Source organism: Rhinoderma darwinii, chromosome 5 (assembly GCF_050947455.1).
Source record: "Rhinoderma darwinii isolate aRhiDar2 chromosome 5, aRhiDar2.hap1, whole genome shotgun sequence".
NCBI classification, from domain to species: domain Eukaryota; kingdom Metazoa; phylum Chordata; class Amphibia; order Anura; family Rhinodermatidae; genus Rhinoderma; species Rhinoderma darwinii.
In genome coordinates, this window is record NC_134691.1 from 211,530,684 (window position 1) to 211,540,283 (window position 9,600).

A 9,600-nucleotide genomic window follows, 5' to 3' on the forward strand; every position below is an offset into this window, starting at 1 on the left:
CTCAGGCAATGAGCAAAGGGGCAGGGCCCTTCTTATAGTCTAGGGTGATCATGGGCTAATTAATGATAATTCCCATGTGAGCACGCTGGCCCTTTAAGGCTGGACACGAGAGTTTGCGCGCACCCTACGGGACACTGCGGACCGGAGCGGAAGTGAGCGCTGGTGTGTCCTGGGGAGGAGATGTGGGCCAGTCAGTGCTCAGAGATCCATGGCTGCGGCCGCCGGGGGGTGAGTAATCCCGACGGTCCGTGGCTATGGACACTACAACATGGGAGTCCCAATGTTAGTCAGAGCTTGGTAACACACAAAAAAGCTATCGGCTGCTTAAAAGGGAGGCACATACATATTCAATTTTATTAAATAGAGAATGGAACTGCTGTCAGATGCCAGCCTTTCTGTCCTTGTCACTGATGTTTCTTAGTTATAGACAGATCCCTGGAAGGTTTGTAGCAGTGGAGGATGGAATGGGACTGGTAGAAGTAATTTGTCTCCTAATATCTGTGTGTGAGGGCATAGAGTCGGGAATCCATCATTCTTCTCTATTTCTGACATATGACATACTTCTTGAACTGACAGTAAATTGGTCATTTATTTGGTTTTATTACTTTTCAGCAGAAACAGAGGAACAGACCACGAGAGGCATCCGTCAAGGTAAATACAAGTGTGATAAATGGCTGGACGCACAGAGAAGATGTTATATGACTTACTGTGCATTTGGGGGAAGTTTTATTAGGAAATGGTAAATAATATAATTCTGTCCTTCCTGATAGACTTATCACTCCTGCCAGACATTAGATTATTTGGAGAGGGGATTTCCTTCCATGAAATGGCCATGGTTCAGTGCAATATGCTATGTCTTGGGACAGATCAAGATGTAACTTAGAAAAAGAGATGTGTTAGGCTTCTTCAGGACATATACAGTGAAGGAAATAAGTATTTGATCCCTTGCTGATTTTGTAAGTTTGCCCACTGTCAAAGACATGAACAGTCTAGAATTTTTAGGCTAGGTTAATTTTACCAGTGAGAGATAGATTATATTTTTAAAAAAAACAGAAGATCACATAGTCAAAATTATATATATTTATTTGCATTGTGCACAGAGAAATAAGTATTTGATCCCCTACCAATCATTAAGAGTTCAGCCTCCTCCAGACCAGTTACACGCTCCAAATCAACTTGGTGCCTGCATTAAAGACAGCTGTCTTAAATGGTCACCTGTATAAAAGACTCCTGTCCACAGACTCAATTAATCAGTCTGACTCTAACCTCTACAACATGGGCAAAGAGCTTTCTAAGGATGTCAGGGACAAGATCATAGACCTGCACAAGGCTGGAATGGGCTACAAAACCATAAGTAAGACGCTGGGTGAGAAGGAGACAACTGTTGGTGCAATAGTAAGAAAATGGAAGACATACAAAATGACTGTCAATCAACATCGATCTGGGGCTCCATGCAAAATCTCACCTCGTGGGGTATCCTTGATCCTGAGGAAGGTGAGAGCTCAGCCGAAAACTGCACGTGGGGAACTTGTTAATGATCTCAAGGCAGCTGGGACCACAGTCACCAAGAAAACCATTGGTAACACATTACGCCATAATGGATTAAAATCCTGCAGTGCCCGCAAGGTCCCCCTGCTCAAGAAGGCACATGTACAGGCCCGTCTGAAGTTTGCAAATGAACATCTGGATGATTCTGAGAGTGATTGGGAGAAGGTGCTGTGGTCAGATGAGACTAAAATTGAGCTCTTTGGCATTAACTCAACTCGCTGTGTTTGGAGGAAGAGAAATACTGCCTATGACCCAAAGAACACCGTCCCCACTGTCAAGCATGGAGGTGGAAACATTATGTTTTTGGGGTGTTTCTCTGCTAAGGGCACAGGACTACTTCACCGCATCAATGGGAGAATGGATGGAGCCATGTACCGTCAAATCCTGAGTGACAACCTCCTTCCCTCCACCAGGACATTAAAAATCTCTCGTGGCTGGGTCTTCCAGCACGACAATGACCCGAAACATACAGCCAAGGCAACAAGGGAGTGGCTCAAAAAGAAGCACATTAAGGTCATGGAGTGGCCTAGCCAGTCTCCAGACCTTAATCCCATCGAAAATTTATGGAGGGAGCTGAAGATCCGAGTTGCCAAGCGACAGCCCCGAAATCTTAATGATTTACAGATGATCTGCAAAGAGGAGTGGGCCAAAATTCCATCTAACATGTGGTCAAACCTCATCATCAACTACAAAAAACGTCTGACTTCTGTGCTTGCCAACAAGGGCTTTGCCACCAAGTATTAAGTCTTGTTTGCCAAAGGGATCAAATACTTATTTCTCTGTGCACAATGCAAATAAATATATATAATTTTGACAATGTGATTTTTTTTTTTTTTTATATAATCTATCTCTAACTGGTAAAATTAACCTAGTCTAAAAATTCTAGACTGTTCATGTCTTTGACAGTGGGCAAACGTACAAAATCAGCAAGGGATCAAATACTTATTTCCTTCACTGTAGGTCATATACGCATATACTTTTTTAACATAGAAGCCTATAGGTGAAGGATGCCACTGTATGGCATCCATCAAAGGTGTATGTTAAATGCATATGTTAGAAAACTCCAGAGACATAACTGTCCATGTATGAACAGTTATGTCACTGGAGCTCCCTGCACAGGGCCGCAGTCAGCACCACTGTCCTCCTTTATACTGCCCACTTATCCCTGGCTGCTTTTTATCCTCATCCCTAGCTGCTTTTTAAATCCCCTGGGGTAGCCCCAGTAAAGTATCTGTCCACATATGCACAGTTATGTCTTTGGGTTCTACCGCAGTGAAGGTGCAGTGACATAGCTTCCCGCAAGGAGATAAAAAGCAGCAAGGCACTCAAGCATCCGGAGTCCATGGGCAGAGCATCAGGAAGTGCTGTACCTGGGGGTGAGAGGGGTTTGTAGCTGTGCAGGCAACATATCCCACTGTATGTCTGGGATACATTGCAGCCTTCTGTCTGAGGTATACATTCAGAGTTCCGATGTATTACCCCGACAGAAGGCAATAATGCGATTTGAAGTGGGTCTTAGTTCCCAGATTTGGTTAATCTGCACATTTCACTTACACAATAAGGGCTGATATTGGGCTCTGTCATTAAATCTCCATTTCCTTAAAGGAACAGTGTCATCACAAATTATTTTTTTATATGTTAAAGATGTTAGTGCTTTATTAAAAACGTTTATATTCATTTGTGTGTTTGTGTTTTACTTTTTCTTATTTTTACACTTTTTCTTCCCTATGGGGGCTGCCATTTTTTGTTCCATTTCTGTGTGTGTCGATTAACGACACATACAGACATGGAATACGGCAGCCACAGTCCCATAGGGACTGCGAACGGCTCCCGTCCCATTGACTGCAGTGTACGGCGTCTGTGTGGGAACTGCGCATGCGCCGCTCCCACACAGTCCTATTCGAAATTGGCGGCGTCCGGCGCCATTTTCCTGTGGACCGGAAGTCGCGGCCGGACAGTAATATTACTACTTCCGGTCGCGGCTTCCGGATTTGTGCACTTGCACCAGCGGCAGCAAACGGAGCGGACGGGCCGGAGGGAGCCGCGGCGGCAGGAGCAGGTAAGAGATTTCAATGTATGTTCGTGTTTGTGTGTGTTTACTACTGTATGTAAACCTACTACACTGTGGGTTAGCTCAAAAAATGGCGACACACAGTGTAGGAGGTTACATCGTTCAAACCCCTCGTTTATCCCGGCACTAGCCAGGATAAAGGAGGGGGGGAAGCTGAGAGCCCACTAGAGCGAGGGCTTTTAACCCAATGTTGCAATGCTGCAATTTTTGGAACAGCTCCATCTAGTGACCAAAAATGGGTAGTATTATAAATTAGAAATAATTTATAATATTACCTGGACTCGTGCAAAAAAATAAAAAAAATTTGAACAGTGTTTAATCACCCACACACTAAATGTTTAATTTTTTAAAAAAAAACATGTTTTTCTGGCAACACATTCCCTTTAAGTCGGGGAAATATAGTTATTAAAGTTCTCCTCATCTCTACTTGGGAATATTATGGAGGGGCTCAGTATCTCCTAGTTTTAATACTAAAAAGTCATTGTGTATCCTAAACATGGGGCTTAAAGAGTCTTCTAGAAACAATAAAAATTGATAACCGAACATAGGGATAGACTATAAATGCGTGATTGGCAGGAGTCGGAAGCCTGAGTCCCCATTATTGGTAGAACGAAGAGCCTGCGGCATTCCAGTGAGCGCTGCCAGCTTTTCAATGTTTATCCAGTCAAAGCATCATGTCTGCATGGTTTGCCTGGTATTGCAACTCTGTAATACCAGGGGGTCAGATCCTCACCGATCACACATTGATGTCATATCCTATATATTAGTTAAATATTATTTAAGTCCCTGTTGAAATGCAGATCTATATATAACTCCCTATAGATAAAGAGCGGCTTCGAGACATCCACATGCTTCAATAAGAGAGGTAGCGTTTGAAAGGGGTATAGCAATCTAGGAAAACTAACCATCTTGATCAGATGACATCTTCCCAAGAGGGACAACGGCAATTGGCCCCATCTAGTGAGTTCCGCTTGTATTTTTTTAATTAACGGGGGATAATTTAAGCCATACAGAGTGTCTGGTACCCTCCCTATTTTGATACCCAGATAGGTAATGCAGTGTTCCACCGGTGATATCCCGCACCCCAAGGATTGCCAAAAGGTCTTTGGCAATGGCCTGCCCAACTCCAACAGTTCGCTCTTAGCTATATTGACTTTGTATCCCGAGCATTGCCCAAATTCCTGCAAAAATTGAAAAACCTTCCCTAAATGCTCCTGAGGGTTTGACATAAAAAGTATGACATCATCAGCGAACAGGGCTAATTTCACTGCACAAGATCCCACTTGAATGCCTCTGAACATATCCGATTCCTCCAGGAATCTGGCCATAGGTTCCAGTGCTAGATTGAATAGCAGGGGCGACAAGGGGCAACCCTGTCGTGTTCCTTTATGTAATTGGAAGGGATCTGATAGGAACCCCGAGGAGTGAACACGTGCTTGCGGGCTATTGTAGACTCCCTTCAGGAAGACCCGGAAATCTCCCTGAATGTTCATTTTGTCTAGCACCATCCCCAGCCATTCACATTGTATGTTATCAAAGGCTTTCTCTGCGTCTAGCGCTAAAAGTGCCGGCCTGGTACCTGGCTGGGGATCGTGCCTGACTGTTTCTAGCACCGTCAATACCTTGCGTAAATTTGTCACTGCAGCCCTGCCCTTTACAAAACCTACCTGAGATTTTCCCACCAGTATGGGTAGATACATAGCCAGTCGATTGGCCAAATTTTTTGTGAGCAATTTCTGATCTTGATCTATCAGCGAGATGGGGCGGTACGACCCCGGGTCAAGAGGATTCTTCCCCTTCTTGGGTAACACCTTTATATGCGCTACCTTGGCCTCTGCTGGTAAAGCTCCCGTTCGTAAAGTATTATAATATGCCACCAAGGTAGGGCTGATTTCTTCTCTCAGAGATTTGAAAAACTCCCCTGTGAATCCATCCGGACCCGGGGCCTTTCCGTTAGATAATGTTTTAATGGCGCTCCAAACTTCCTCTAGTGTAATCTCCGCGCTCAAATGACCATTCTGCTCCTGTGTGAGCCCTGACAGCTTCACCTTCTCCAAAAATTCCCTCCCTTTTTGGAGATCTATGGGTGTTTCTGAGTAAAGGGCTTGGTAATATTTACTTAATATGGTATTGATTTTTTTTGGGTCCGAGGTAGGAATTCCGTTTAATTCTTTAAGTGTTGAAATATGTGCCGGTGCATACCTCCCCTTTGCTAACCGCGCTAATAATTTGCCCGCCTTATTGCCGAAACGCATTAAATCAGCATCAAATTGGGTCCGGTAAATACTCTCTCTTTTGTCTAACCATTGATCAAACTGTCGCTTGGCTTCCTTCCATTCCTCCCCCAATAGCATTGATGGCGCATGTAGGAATGCTGTGTACGCACGCCGCAATCTGTCGCTCGCTGCCTTGTATCCTTCGGTCGTCTTACGTTTAAGATTAGACATATACTGCATGATTTTCCCTCTTATTACCGCCTTGGCTGTACGCCAATACAATGACGGTTCCGAGCGATGCGCTACATTATCCCCATCAAATTCCATCCACCACCCCTTAAGCTTCTGTGTAAAGCCCTCATCCTTTGCCAGAAAAGCGGGAAACCTCCAGATAAAATCCGTTACTCTAGCTACTGTGTCAGCCAATGTAATGGTAACCGGAGCATGGTCCGAAATAACTAGATCTTCAATTGCCGCTTCACGTAAACGTCGCGCCATTGCGTCACTAACTAACAAATAATCAATACGCGACCATGACTGATGAACATGAGAGAAATGTGTATATTCCCGCGCATCTGGGTGTAAACTCCTCCACGCATCTATTAGGGCCGTGTGTCTTAAAAAGTCGGGCAAGATCCTATCTCTGCTTCTCTGCGAACTAGTCCCTGCGCTCCTATCCTCCTTTGAAGACCTTACAGTGTTAAAGAGGCTCTGTCACCAGATTTTGCAACCCCTATCTGCTATTGCAGCAGATAGGCGCTGCAATGTAGAGAACAGTAACGTTTTTATTTTTAAAAAACGAGCATTTTTGGCCAAGTTATGACCATTTTTGTAATTATGCAAATGAGGCTTGCAAAAGTCCAAGTGGGTGTGTTTAAAAGTACAAGTCCAAGTGGGCGTGTATTAGGTGCGTACATCGGGGCGTTTTTAATACTTTTACTAGCTGGGCGCTGTGAAGAGAAGTTAACATCCTCTTCTCTTCAGAACGCCCAGCTTGTGACAGTGCAGATCTGTGACGTCACTCACAGGTCCTGCATCGTGACGGCCACATCGGCAGCAGAGGCTACAGTTGATTCTGCAGCAGCATCAGCGTTTGCAGGTAAGATCGACTTACCTGCAAACGCTGATGCTGCTGCAGAATCAGCTGTAGCCTCTGGTGCCGATGTGGCCGTCACGATGCAGGACCTGTGAGTGACGTCACAGATCTGCACTGTCACAAGCTGGGCGTTCTGAAGAGAAGAGGATGTTACTTCTCATCAGAGCGCCCAGCTAGTAAAAGTATTAAAAACGCCCCGATGTACGCACATAATACACACCCACTTGGACTTGTACTTTTAAACACACCCACTTGGACTTTTGCAAGCCTCATTTGCATAACTACAAAAATGGTCATAACTTGGCCAAAAATGCTCGTTTTTTTAAAATAAAAACGTTACTGTAATCTACATTGCAGCGCCTATCTGCTGCAATAGCAGATAGGGGTTGCAAAATCTGGTGACAGAGCCTCTTTAAGGTCTCCCCCTAAAATCAAAAACCTAGTGCGATCCTGCTGGAGTTGGGTTTCCAAGTGACCAAAGAAACCAGTGTTAACCGTATTTGGGCCATACACATTATAAATACTGATGGTTTCCCCTTCATGCTCCATCACTAGATGGATCCAACGGCCCTCGTCATCCCGCTCCTGGGACACCAGTGTAAACGCAAAGTTTTTATGTACCAGAATTATAACTCCCGCCTTACCCTCCCTTGCCGACGAGCCAAAAACCTGACCCACCCAGAACTTTTGCAAATACTTAAACTCCGGCTCGGTAAGGTGAGTTTCCTGCAATAGGGCCACATCAGGATGCAATCGTTTCATGTGCCTTAAAAGTTTGGTCCGTTTCTGTGGGGATCTCAGCCCTTTAACGTTCCAAGAGACTATTTTCATGTTATTGGACCGTGTTTAAGATGAGCTAAAGTGCCTAAAAGTCGTGTGGAGTCCAGGGAGTCAGATCCGTCTTTTCCCAAGAGCCATGTACAAACATTAACATCATAACCAAACCCTGGTTTGTAAGCCAGAACCAACAAGGCCAACCATCCCTTACCTAACCAAATCATAAAATCACCTGCGGCAAGGGTTAGCAGTCCCTTAATACCCACTGGTGTATGTGACTTCACTTTTTTCTGTTATGCCAGAACGCATATACTTCAACCTTGATAACATTGTAACATTGTAACAATAGGTCAACTGTTGACCGTTACATAGTGCTGTATAAGACCGCAAAATATCCCCCTCAATAACTTTCAGATTATCTGTAAACTTATCTGTAGCTGGTCGGAATCTGCAATTGGTCTACAGCGTCCACAAAATCATCATCACATCAGCTTAAATAAAATGCGCCAAAAAGGACTTCGTCCGTCAATCAGGAGACGTGGATCGGGTGCGGTCCCGTGTTCGCCTCTGCGGCTTCGGAGAGTCCCCTCTATTTCCGGCTCGACCCCCCCGGGATCTTCCAGGTGTGGGCATTAAGGCTTCTGCCCAGGTTCGCTCCATATTTAGCCGGTTCCTTTTGTCTTCTCTTGACTTGCGCTGCGGACTGTGTACTGGACTGTGACGCTCCTCTTGCTGTGATCTGCTCCCACAAAGCTCCGCAAGTGCGTCCTCCGCTTCCTGTGGAGTGGTGAAAACCTTAATCCGCCCGTTCTCTTGAAACACCCGCAGGATGGCTGGGTACTGCAGGCTAAAGCGTATTCTCGCTTGGAACAGCGCAGTGCAGATCTTGCTGAAAGCCCGCCTTCGTTTTGCAACCTCCGCCGAGAAATCCTCAAATAGTAGCACTTTCATGCCCATTATTTCCAAAGGACGCGATCTGCTGCGGAAAGCTTTCATGAGTGCCACCTTGTCATTGTAATCCAACAGTTTGAAGATTACTTGTCTGGGACGATGTGAATTGTGGTCAGCTGTTGCTGGGAGGTTTCTGGGGTCCGGCCCCACTCTGTGCGCCCTCTCCACCCGGCATGGACGGGGAAGACCTAAGGCTTCCGGCAATGTCCTCTCACACACTCGTTGCAAATCAGCAGATATCACCGCTTCTTTCAGCCCCACCAGTCGCAGGTTGCTCCTCCTGGAGCGATTTTCCAGATCCTCCACCTTGTCCCCCAACTGCGTAGTAACAGACAGCACCCCTCTAAGTTTGGATTGCAGGCGTTCATTTTCATCCTCCAGCAGCATCATACGCTGTTCTAACTCATCAGCTCTGATAGTGACTTGAGCCAGCTCCGCATGCACGCGGTTTAGAGAATCTTGCACCGTTTTTTCCAGCGCCTTTTGCAGGTCTGGCGCTATCTGTTTGGCTACTTCACGGGCCAGGGTTACATAGTCAATGGCTACTGGAAGAGCGGACAGTACATGCTCTGCCGGGCTTGAAAGCTGGGACTGATGGTGCTGCAGCTCATCTTCCTGTGTGTATAGCAGGGTCGCAGTGGCGGGAAGCGCCGCCATCTTACCTCCCTTTACCACGGCCGCGGCTGATTCCTCCATGGCTGGCTTCTGCGCGCTTCTAAGGAGGTACCTGTCCATACAGGCACCACCGATGATGTTGCCGTGTGCAGGGCTGGTGACTTCCCCGCTGATTATCGTCGCCGTAGCGACTATTGCGAGCTTACAGGCTGGACGGGAGCGGGAGCTCAGTCACTCGCGTCCTGCATCCCCAGCGCCGGAACCGGAAGTCAAGAGCGGCTTTATGTTGCAGAATAGTATAACTACAGTGTAATGTATGGTACCAG